Source organism: Theropithecus gelada, chromosome 4 (genome assembly GCF_003255815.1).
Source record: "Theropithecus gelada isolate Dixy chromosome 4, Tgel_1.0, whole genome shotgun sequence".
NCBI lineage: Eukaryota > Metazoa > Chordata > Mammalia > Primates > Cercopithecidae > Theropithecus > Theropithecus gelada.
In genome coordinates, this window is record NC_037671.1 from 1,159,637 (window position 1) to 1,171,585 (window position 11,949).

Here is an 11,949-nt window from a genome sequence, read left to right on the forward strand (position 1 = left end):
TAACAACTGCGTGGAATTTTATTACATGGCTGTTCTTTAGGGCATTATGGAAATGTTATTTATCTTCATTGTAGTAGCAGATACGTGGGTGTGTAAAACAGCCGAAGAGTAAAACTCAATGAGCTGTACATTTCAAATAGATACATTTATTGCATGCAAAGTGTGCCCCAATGACGGTTTAAAAATATTATCCTATTTGAGATTTGTACTTGGATTTTGTAAAACAAAACCAAACCCTTTTTCTTGTATCCAAGAGATGCACCCTGGCACATCTGGAGGTAGAAGCTCATGTTGTCTGTAACTTGATCTCGCAGGCTCTGAAATAAGCATAATGAGCTGTATAATTACAGATTCCCACACAGAGAAAAAATAGCTATGGTAAAAACGCTCATAAATAACAAAACTAGATAAAGGGCAAAAATAAATAATAAAACTACATATTTTAAATATTATTCTCGCCGTCACCTTTTCTCTCCCCTTTTCTCCCTCTTCCGTCCTTTCTTCAACACGTCCCCCCATCCTTCCCTCCTTTCTCCATTCTCTGCATTTGATCCCCGGTGTATTCCAGCCTCCAGGCAACACGCGTCACTGCGTCCGCCTGAGGCAGGTCAGGGAAGGGACGCGAGGTGGCGCTGTCACCGGATTCTGTGAGCGGCAGCGCTCTGGGCCCCGCTGGTCTTGTATCGTTTCAGTGACCTTCGCTCCAGTCTGTGACTGGGCCACACTCGGGGTGTAAATTAGGATCCTCACTGAAGGGGCGGGACCCTGAGAGGCTTTTTCCTGGTCCCTTAGTTGTGGGTTTTCCTGCGGGCGGTGGAGCCCGTTTCCATCAGAACCGCCCAGAGGCGGGCGCTGCCTTCCAGGGGTGGTGGAGCAGCAGGAAGCGTTTTCGGATCCTGGAACCGTGGGCGGCCCGTGGGAGGGGCTGAGGCGCATTTCCCTACTCACCCGGATCCGAATCCGCCGCGGTGCTGTTTCAAGTGAGTCAGATTCCAGATCGCGCTCCAGCCCGGACTCGGAATTCCTGCCCCGCGGGTCTGCATTTCACAGCGGCAGGTGTGAGTGACCCGCAGCTGGAGACCAGAAGCCTGAAGGCAGCTCCGCCCTCCCCAGCCCGCAGCGCCGTTATTCCGTTTCTTCCGTTATTCCGTTTCTTTATCCGTTCTTCCGTTATTCCGTTTCTTTATCAGTAAACACGTTTCATTTTCCGCAGACCAGGGCGGGGTGACGGGTGATCCCAGTCCTCGCAGTGAACTCCGGGTCGCAGACTTGAAAACGCTCCCGGGGCTCCCACCGCAGCCCGGTCCTGAGTTACACACGCGACTCGCGACCGCGCTGGGCAGTTTCTCTTTCTTTTCCGGAGCCAGCAGTGGCTCCTAAAGTCTACGAGGAGAAAATCGCCTGTGTGCTGGTAAGTCCAGGGATCTAAGGCGAGAGCTGAGGAAGAAAACGTAGTTGATGGGCCTGAGAAGAAGGGGCTGGAGGTTGGGTAGAGGGGGAGGGCTTTGGGCAGAAAAGACCTGGGAGGTTTGGTTGGGGAGGGGCAGCCAGGACTAGACCCTGGGGAGCCGCTCACCGGAAGTCCAAGATCATTACGGTCTCCCCTACCTCATAAAGGGTGGGATTGGCTTCTTGTCTTGTCGCGATCACATCTAAATGCGGTGCAACAAGCTTTACATATTATTATTATCATCATCGTCTTTGAAGTATTAAAAGTCTTTTTGGGGGTGAGCTAAATGAGACCCTTTGCTGGACCTGGCGCAGGGAGAAAAAGTCCTTGAGAGAGGGTAGACACTGTGGAGGGAAGGGCTTGCTTGGGACCAGTGTCAGGAGAGCTGGATCCATCTCCCTCTCTTTCCCTCACTACCCTTGTGACCTTTAGCAGTGTAAATAATCCCTCTAAGGTGGGGACAGGACCCCAGTCCCTGCTGTGCTCAATAAATTATGATGATCAAAATAAATAATCAGTGAATATGGATGGGAAAACTGAGTAATTGTTAAAACTCTGTGATGTATGACATTTTCATCTACAGAAAAGTGTAGGCTAGGGGTCTTGGAGAATGGTTAATAACCATAGATAGAGTTCCATTTAAAAAATATGTTTGTAAGGCTGACGAAGATGGAATGGACACAGTTCCTGATCACAGATGGTTCACTGTCTAATGGAGGATGGCACCAGATGGTAAATGACAGCTGGGCGTGGTGGCACTTGCCTGTAGTCCCAACTACTCAGGAGGCTGAGGTGGCAGGATTGCTCCATCCCAGGCATTCGAGGCTTTTGTGAGCTGTCATCACGCCACTGCACTCCAACTGGGTGACAGAGTGAGATCCCCCAGCCCCTTTTAAAAGAAAAAAAAGAAAACAAAAGCAAAGATAATAGATGAGATTGAAGGCAGGCTGAGTTGGTACCAAACCGTGGGCTAGAATAGTGATTCTAAAACTCGACTACACATTGAAACCACCCAGGGAACTTTAAAAGATACTCAGGCTGGCCGGGCGCGGTGGCTCAAGCCTGTAATCCCAGCACTTTGGGAGGCCGAGACGGGCGGATCACGAGGTCAGGAGATCGAGACCATCCTGGCTAACACAGTGAAACCCCGTCTCTACTAAAAAATACAAAAAACTAGCCAGGCGCGGTGGCGGGCGCCTGTAGTCCCAACTACACGGGAGGCTGAGGCAAGAGAATGGCGTAAACCCGGGAGGCGGAGCTTGCAGTGAGCTGAGATCCGGCCACTGCACTCCAGCCTGGGCCGCAAAGCGAGACTCCGTCTCAAAAAAAAAAAAAAAAAAAAGATACTCAGGCTCAGATGTAACCTAGGCTTTGTGATTCCATTGGTTTTGACTGTGGCCTGGGACCGTGGATATTAAAAACTTTTCAGGTAGTTCCAGGAAGATAGGTTTGAGGACTCCTGGCTAGGTGCCCTGAACACTAAGAAATATGTATTGGGGAGGAGGCAGTTCTCTCAATCGAAAGAGGCTTTCTGGATGGCGTTATTATTATTGAGATATAATTCATGTGCCTCATAATTTACCTTTTTCAAGTGTACAGTTCAGTGGCTTTTAGCATAATCACGAGGTTGTACTACAGTCGCCATTATCTAATTGGGAAGACGTTTTTCTTTTTCTTTTTCTTTTCTTTTCTTTTTTTTTTTTTTTTTTTTAGCAGTGGGAGTGGAGAAAGAACAAAGAAATCTGTAATTGGTCGTGAACTTGCTATTCCGCGTGTGGCCCCGCCCTACCCACTTATGATTGGGCCTCATCTCCAGGCATCTATTTTCATTGGGTGAGCAGTCGCTGGGGTGGGGCTAGGTGACTGATGAAATTTTGGCGGGGCCTTCTCCACAGCCAGGCTGAGTTCCCGCTTCTTGAGCCATTGTTAGGTTGGCAAAATTGAGGCCACGGAGATGGGACCCGTCCTGCTATTCCTGACAACACAGTGCCGGCACTGTAAGAACAGCTGAGCAGCCGCCACAGTTCCCACCCAGCCTTGCAGCCCTCCTTTTTATTATTTGCTGACCCCGTAGCCATTTGTGTTTAGGATCCTAGTACTGATTTTCCTTATGTAGCCCGCCAGGCCCTCTGCAGCCTTACTGAGAGCTCGCTTCTAAGAGTGACGTCATTTCTATTTTAAAATTCCTAACCTCAGTACTTGTTAAAGGCGTACTCACAAATCCAATTTTTCCCTGTCCCATAGGGACTTTTCTGAGAGAATACATGTTAGACACCTACTGTTTAGAAGGAATAGGGAAATTCTTAATGTCCTTTTTACATTGTTCTAATTTTTTCCTTAAATTTGGACAAGGATTTAAGGGTTTAGCTCCTTCATGACCCCCAGATTCCTTTTCCTCCAACCTTCCTGTTGCCCCCTGATCTCCCTGTCCTCTACTTTGTGAGATGTATGGCGTGAGGGCAAGCATGTTAGGGGATCCCAGGGCTTTTCACTGGGTGAGGGCTCTTTACTATGCTCTTTTTATTTTTCTTTAAGGGGAAACATGGGGTTAATTCACTAATCCAACAAACAGCATAACCCATCACCTCTTGTGAGGATGGGGATTTATTATTCACATAAAGAATTAAAGCTTGGCATACACAGTCCTTATTTGAGCTAAACTTAGGCCAAAAGACCAAAGGCTGACGAATGGGCTCTTTAGGTTGGAGAAAACAGCAATACTTTGTTATATTTTGTTTTTCCTTATTCCTGGTTCAGGGGTCATTCCCCCAAGCCTGTAACATCCTCCCCAGTGGACTATCTGGGGGTATGCTGGAGGGGACCTCCTCGGCTTCCTCCTTCCTTTGTTCTCTAGTCCTAGAATTCTTGCTTCCCATTTTCGGTTGCTCCCTGAGTCTGAGTTTGCCTGTGTACTCAACGCCTCTTATTGGAGATCTCTTCACAACCCACGAGTCAACTGCTCTGTAACTGCTTTGTCCATCTCTGGCCGTTTCCTTCCTGGGAGAACAGGACCATGGATTGGGTCTCCGCACTCGCTTCATATCTAGGATATGTCTCAGTCACACACACTTGACCTCCGAAAATGCCCAACCACCAAGGCACTGCTCATAGTCCAATCTTCCTACCTGGGCTTGTGCACAAGTTTGCCTGGTTGCCGCAGTGCCTGCTTTTCCTTTTCCCTGTGTCACTTTCGTTGTCTTCTGAATAACAGGTTCAAGTTTGTCTATGGCTTCTGTGGGGAACCTGGACATCTGGACAGAATGGGCCACATGAATCCAGTGGTACGCTTTTCCTCTTTCCGCCAAAGTCTCACTTCATGTAAACACAGTGATCCCCATACAGGCCACTAGATTGTAGGAAACAAAATCACCCATCCAAACCCGAAGAACTGTCTCTCTCAGAGACCCAGAGAACAGTGAAAGTGAGACTTTTAGCAACAGTTTTTCAGTATTGGGTGTCTGGAATGCAGGCACACCAGGGACGGTTTCAACAAAAAATTTATTCTCTAGTGCCCACGTCCCTCCCCCAGTTCCTCATTAGCTGAGTACTATGGGGTTACAGTCTTTCTGGATGTTGCCTATTGTAGTTTGATTAAAGCTTCCAGTATGTTCTTTACAGTCTTTTTGCTGCATTTTGTTGCAGCCCATAATGCATTGCGATTGCCTCAGGACTCCTCAAACATTTAATTTATGGCCCTAATGGCTGCACTTAGGTGATAAGAAAGGGTTACAATTATCTATATTGCAAGCTAGCCTAAACTAAGTTATTTGGTGAGGTGGGGAGGGAGTCGTAGAGGGGTCCCCAGCTGATCGGCACCTGGCTGGTGCATGAAAAGGAAAGCAGGAAGGAGCTGGGGGATGGCTTAGTACATTTTGCTTTTTTATCTCTTTGTGTCCATGTGTCTCTTTATGTCTATGTTTAAACCTATACTAAGGCACATAGAATTGAAAATGAACCATCACATGTACCTTATTTTTGACACCCTTAATTTCTGCCCAAACCAAGGCTGGGCCAAGGCCCTCGAACGTCCAGCTATGGCCTTCTCCTGCTGCAGGTGAGGACTGGGCAGCAGGGAGGGCCATGGCACCTGCTCTCTCCCCATCCCAGTCTCTGTCTCTCAGGCTTACCAGGTTGCATCTAGGTGGGTGAGCTGGGAATTGCATGCTGATTGCTGAGAGCCTGAATGATCATGGACTCAGAGGGAGCCAAAGGCAGATGTGATCTGGTGAGAGGTTAGAAACTAGAAAGGAATCCGAGGAGAGGGAGAGCCTCTAGTCCCTTCCTCTCTGCATCACTCTCCCCTGTTTCTCCAGCCATCAGAAGGATACCAAGAAAAAGACCCACGAGGCTGACCCACTGACCCCTGCATGTGCAGTTCCCTTTGTGGCCTCCCTTGTACCAGGGAGGGTCCTGAGTGCACACGGCCATCCTCTTCCACCTTGCAGCTGCCCATGCGCCTCATCCGGGAGCTCTCTCTCGGGGGTGTTGTGTCCTCTGGGTCACTCGAGGCTGTGCTTTTTCCAGGTTCCCACCATGTGGCCCCTGCCGCCCTGTGTTTCCTTGGGGATGATATACATGAGTAGATAAGCAGGTGTCCCTGGGCTATTTGGGGAATGGGGACCAGCACCCTGCCAGGGCAGCTGGTTCCCTGTTTTCATCCTATGTCCAGGTATTACTTTTCCCGCCCCCGAGAGTCATAGTCCCCAGGGGCTGTGTTTTTGGGGCTTTGTTCTGTGCTTTGTGGCCTCACCTTGCCTTTCCTGAGCCAATGTTTTTCTTCTTAACATCGTCATTGCCTGGCAAATTTAAAATAAGAGACAGTCAGAATTGTTTTCCCCACAGTCAAGTTGTTTGAGGGGAGAGGAGAAAGCAGAAAGTTTTGTGTTTTTGTAAAGACAGAGGCAGTGCAGGGGACAGTGAGAGGCTGCGGTGTCCAGGAAACCTGAGTCTTTCTGCCATTTCCCCACTTCTGTGTGTCTGGCCAGTGGGGTAGTGGTGACTCATCCTTGAACCTAATTGCACTGTTAGTCGGCCCCTGCAGGCCTCAGCAGATGCGATGGTTCATGCCCTGCCCTGCAGCAAGAGGGCCCGGTCCAGGAGGCACCCACAGCAGGGGCAGTGCAGGTCTGTGGTCGCTCCTGCTCTCACCTGTGGTGTCTCCTGTAGAGGGATTGTCAGTTCTGCTTCCCTGTAGGCAGGAATGGTTTTCTCACAGGTCATTGGAATATTGGCCAGAAAAAGGGGATGAAAATCATGTTAATTTCTCGAAATTCCTGCTTTAAGTGTTGATGTCCATCAACATAATTTCAGCTGGATAATCTTAATAAGATGTCCTCGAATACTGATGCTGTAAAGCATGTTGAGTGGAACAGGAACTCAAATTTGGAGCTTCCTTTCTCGGAGGGTCCATGTGGGAGACTGTGGCTGTGGCAGTGGCAATAACCAGGTGCAGAGGGTGGAGGCAGCCTCAGGATGAGGGGTCTGAAGAAACCCCCTACTCCACAAGGAGAAGAAGATCCCCTGTGAGCTGCAATGGCAGTGGCCTGGGTGGAATCCCTGCTAGGAACACGGCAGGAAGGCTGTGCAGCCTCACGAAGCAGCAGTTCTGGGATGGAGCTGCCTTTCCAGGGATGAGTGCACCAGGCAGGGGCAATCACAGCCCAAGTGTAGGTTATGGGGAGGGGAGGGTTCCTTGAGCAAGGGGATCCCCAGCATCAGGTCAGGTGCAGACTCCATCCAGCCATGTTTTTCCATGCTGGGCCTGTGAGCCCCAGGGCTTCCTGATGGGATCTCCAGTTAGGAGCTGTGTGCTCAGAGCTGGGAGGGGAGGAACGCTGAGCTGCAGGTGGAGGGCAGAACCCACAGTGTGCAGGGTCTGCCCTGGTGCGCAGGTGCCTCTGCAGATGAGGAGGGCCTGGGGACTGAGGGGGAGAAGGACTGCGTGTGTGACTCAGCCCAGGCCTGGAGGAACATGGAGATAGGGCCAGGGCCTCTCTTTGGGGAGGCCTCCCACTGTGTCAGGGCTGGTCAGGCGTGAGAGGAGGGGAGGGCACTGAGTTTCCTCCTGGGTCTTGTTCCTTCATCCTGGGGTCCTTTCACTCCCTGCACCATGATGGAGTCATGGGAGGGGGACTGGCAGGGGCTGGGAAAAGTGCAATGGGAGGGAGAAAAACGTGGGGACGTCGTCTTCCCTCAGAGAAAGGGTGAATCTGATTTTGGAGTGACTGAGGAGGGAGAAGTCCTCAGGGAATAAAAGCAGCGCCCTGCACCCAGTGGAACATTTACTGTTTCTCTCTTTTCTCCAGAGCATGGGAACCTACAAGGCCTGGATCAACACCCGGTTGGGACAGGAGACCACCAGGGCAGTGCACAGCTGGGATTTCAGTCTCTGGTGTCATCTCCTGGGTCCACTGGTGCCACTGAGGGCAGCTAGACTCTGCAGCCAGGCGGCCTGGATTCAACTCCCTGCCTGGGTCTCAACAGCACTTTCCCTCTTGGTGCCTCAGTTTCCTCATCTATGAAATGGGGAAATTAACAGCATTTATTTCTTGTGGTTGGATGAATGATAAGGGTTAGCATATATGAGGTGTTTGCAGCTGTGCCATATGATTTTTATTTTGTTATTTTATTATATTTTAATATATCGCAGTGCAGTAACTGTATTATTATAGGTGAGCTTTATGAGTGAGTTTCCTGGTGACGGTTCCTCCTGGGGAGCCCAGGACCAGCTTTCCTGGCACTTGAGGTCCCCTCACCCCTGTTCTACTCTCCTGCATTACCCCATTCTACTCTGTCTTCATATTTTATACTATAGATATTTAGCTCTTAAATAGACATTTCCGGTCTGCGTTTTATTTCAAGTGTCTGGGAAGGGAGAGAGTGTGAGGTTCAGGAGAGAAGGAGAGGTCTGTTTCGATGCCTTGACACAGCACAGAGAAATCTCCCCTCCTCCTCCACATCTCCCCACCAGTTCTCAGTGAGGGACAGATTCACAGCAACACTGAAAGGGCTGGGAAGAGATGGGGGGAACATCTGGGGCCAGTGTTCAGGGGCTGACCCTGTGGGGAACATCTGCCCTGCAGAGTTGGAGCCCACATGTGATGATGTAGAGCTGAAGATGATATCAGGGAGGTGGCAGAGAGTGCTTTGGGGTTTCCTGATTATGAAGAGTAGAGGTCAGTGCTTCTTGGGTGAAGTGACTGCTGGGGAGATTGAATTGAATTAATGAAGAATAAATGAACAGGGAATGAGGATGAGTAAAGCAAGCATCAGTATCTCCTGCCATCAGTTCAGACTGATTAGGGAGGTAGGATAATTACTGACCCTGTTGCGTGGTTCCTCCTAACTTCCTGGTCTTGGGGGCACAGGTGGGTGGTGCTGTTCTTGGTCAGGGCCGCCTCAGCTCCACCAAGGTAAAGCAGTGGTGGCAGAGAGAGTTAGGGGAGCACCTGTGAAAGTGACCAAGGCAGGGATGGGAGCCCTCTGTGCAGCAGGAGCAGATGCAGGACCTGCCTGGATGCAAGAAAAGGATGAGGAACCGTAGCTGGGTCCTGTTCCCTGCCTGCCTGTGTTCACAGGGTAACCAGTAAGGGAGCTGGGGTAGGGAATTTGTTCATAAGCTATCTATCCAGAGATGTGTTTATGACATATTCTTTCATGTTTGTATTCAGGTTTGTTGTCACAGACACATTTATCCATGCGTTTTATGTTTAAGTTACTTTAGAATGGCTCAGTCACAAAATCTTAATCTCTTCATTCGTGATACCTCTCTCCCCACACACACACACATTCACACACATGCTATACAAACCTATCTACCTATATCTATAAAGAGATTTGTTATTTTATTGTTTATTTTGTAAATTCATATACATTTAGGGGGCACCAGCGCAATTTCGCTACATTGCTATATTGAGCTGTGGTAAAGTCAGGGCCTTCAGTGCATCCGTCACTGCAGCCAGGCACATTGTACCCACCAAGAAACCCTTCTCATCATACATCCACTGCCAACCACCCTACCCTTCTGGGTCTCCATTGTCCATCATTCCACATGCTGCTTTCATGTATATAAAGAAATATTAACAAATATGGAAGAGTGGTAACTTGAATTTTACTGCACTATTCTTTCAGATTCTTTGCACATTTGGAAATTTATACGATTATAAGTTGGAGGAATGAGGGAAAACAGAGAGAGAGAGAGTGCTGAGTCAGAATAGGTTAGGGGTTGCGTCCCACTAGGAACCATAATTGATCTTTGCCATTTTGAAAGTGTGCCCCCCGAGCTGCCTTCAGAGAGTCCTGGAGGGAAACCTGCTTTCACAGAAATACCAAGATGCCATCTGCCTGTTTCATTATGTCAACTTTTCCATTAATGCTGCAAATGCCACGGTGGGTAACACACCCAGCACCTTAGCAGAACCAGGCAGTGGCACCAAACCACAATCCCACTTCAAATTCTCTTTGATGGAGCAGTAAAAATTTGTGTTTATTAGATTTTGATACCTCAGTACATGTCTTTAATATTATTTGTGAGAAAGTGGGAAATATGCATAAAACACTCATTGTAGAGAGAAGCAGGATGGTAGCCTTGAGGAAGGGCACTTGTGTAGACTCAGTTATGAGTTCAACCAGCAGATCTCCTTCACCCACTGAAAGACAATTTCATTATTTCCAGTTTGAAGGTGTTACGGATAAAGCTACAAGAGTATTTGTGTACAGGTGTTCTGTGAACATAAAGTTTTCCCTTGTTTGAAATAAGTGCCTAGGAGGTCAGTTGCTAGTCATAAGGTAAATTGCATGTTAAGTTTGAAGAAAACTGCAATACCCATTTCCAGAGTGACTGTACCATTTTAAAATCCATTCCTACCAGCAATATAAGAGTGACCCAGTTTCTCTGCATCCTTGCCAGCACCTGCTGTTACCTTTATTTTGTATTTCAGCCATTCTCATGATTGTAGTTTTAATTTGTATTTTTCCTACTGGATAATCATGTTGAGTGTCTTTTCATTTGCTTGTTAGCCCAGTATTTATCCTCTTCAGAGAAATGTTTGTTCTTGTCTTGCTCATTGCCTGTTTTGTAATTGGATTTCATTTTTTACTGTTGTTTTTACATTTCTTCATATATTCTGAATACAGTCTTTACAGAATATGTTGTCTGTAAATATCTTCTCTTGTTCTGTAGCTTGTCTTTTTAGCTCTTCACAGGTCTCTCACAGAGCAACAGTTTTTAGTTTTGATAAGATCCAATTGATTAACTTTTTCTTTTATGGATCATACTTTTGGTGTTATGTCTAAGAACTATTTGTCTAGTCTTAGTTCTGATGACTTTTTCTTCAAAGGTTGTAATTTGAAATTTTTAATTTATTTATTATTTATTTTAGAAAAAAAAAATTTTGGCCTAGGCTGTCCTTGAACTCCTGGGCTCAAGGAATCCTCCCACCTCAGCCTCCCGAATAGCTGAGAGTACAGGTCTGTGACCCCAGGCCCGGCTCAATGTTTGCCATTTTAACTCTGTGTCTTGCATTAAAGCTTGTGATTCATTTTGAGTTATTTTTTGTATAAAGTGTGAGATTTCGGCTCAGTTATCCAGTTGCTCAGCACTGTTTGTTGGGCAAGCTCTCCTTCTTTCATTGAATTGCTTTTGTTCTTTTGTAAAAGTCAGTTGAGCATATTTGTATGTTTTGCTCACTTTCAGTTGAGTTGCTTGTCTTCTTACATTGAGTTTAAGAGTTTGTCACATATTCTGGATACATGTTCTTCATCACAAATGTAATTTGTGATAAATTGTGAAATATTTACTCCCAGTCTATGGCTTGTCTTCTCATTTTCTCAATGATGTCTTTTGGAGCACTCAAGTTTTAAATTTTAACTAAGCCTAATCTCTCTCTCTCTCTCTCTCTCTTTTTCACTTGTAGATCATGCTTTTGGTATTTTTATCTAAGAATTTTTTGCCTAACTACCGAAAGTCACAAAAATTTCTTTCTATATTTTCGTTTAGAAATTTTATAGTTTTAACTCATAAATTTTAGCTCTATACGTCTCTAATTTGTTTGAGCTGATATTTTATGTGGTGTTAAGTGTCACATTGCATTACCTATGCAACTTCATTGAAAATCTATTGACAAATAAAAAATGTAAGAATGTCTTTCTAGATTTTCACTTCTGTTCATTTCTGTTCATTGATCTCTGTGTCTCTCAGTTTCATACTGTCTGGATTTTTATAGTTTTATATGACATTCCATTTTTTTTTTTTTCAAACTTGTGTTGGCTCTTCTGCATCCTCTGCATTTTCATATACATTTTTAGGCTTATTTTGTCAATTTTCTATAAAATGCCTGCTGGGATTTTGATAGCAATTGTGTTGAACCTATAGATCTATTAGGGGAGAGTTGCCATCTTAACAATATTATGGAGCGTTCCAACTCGCACCTCTCCATTTATTTCGACCTTTAATTTCTCTTAGTAATGTTTTTTATTTTCAGTGAACAAACACTGCTCTC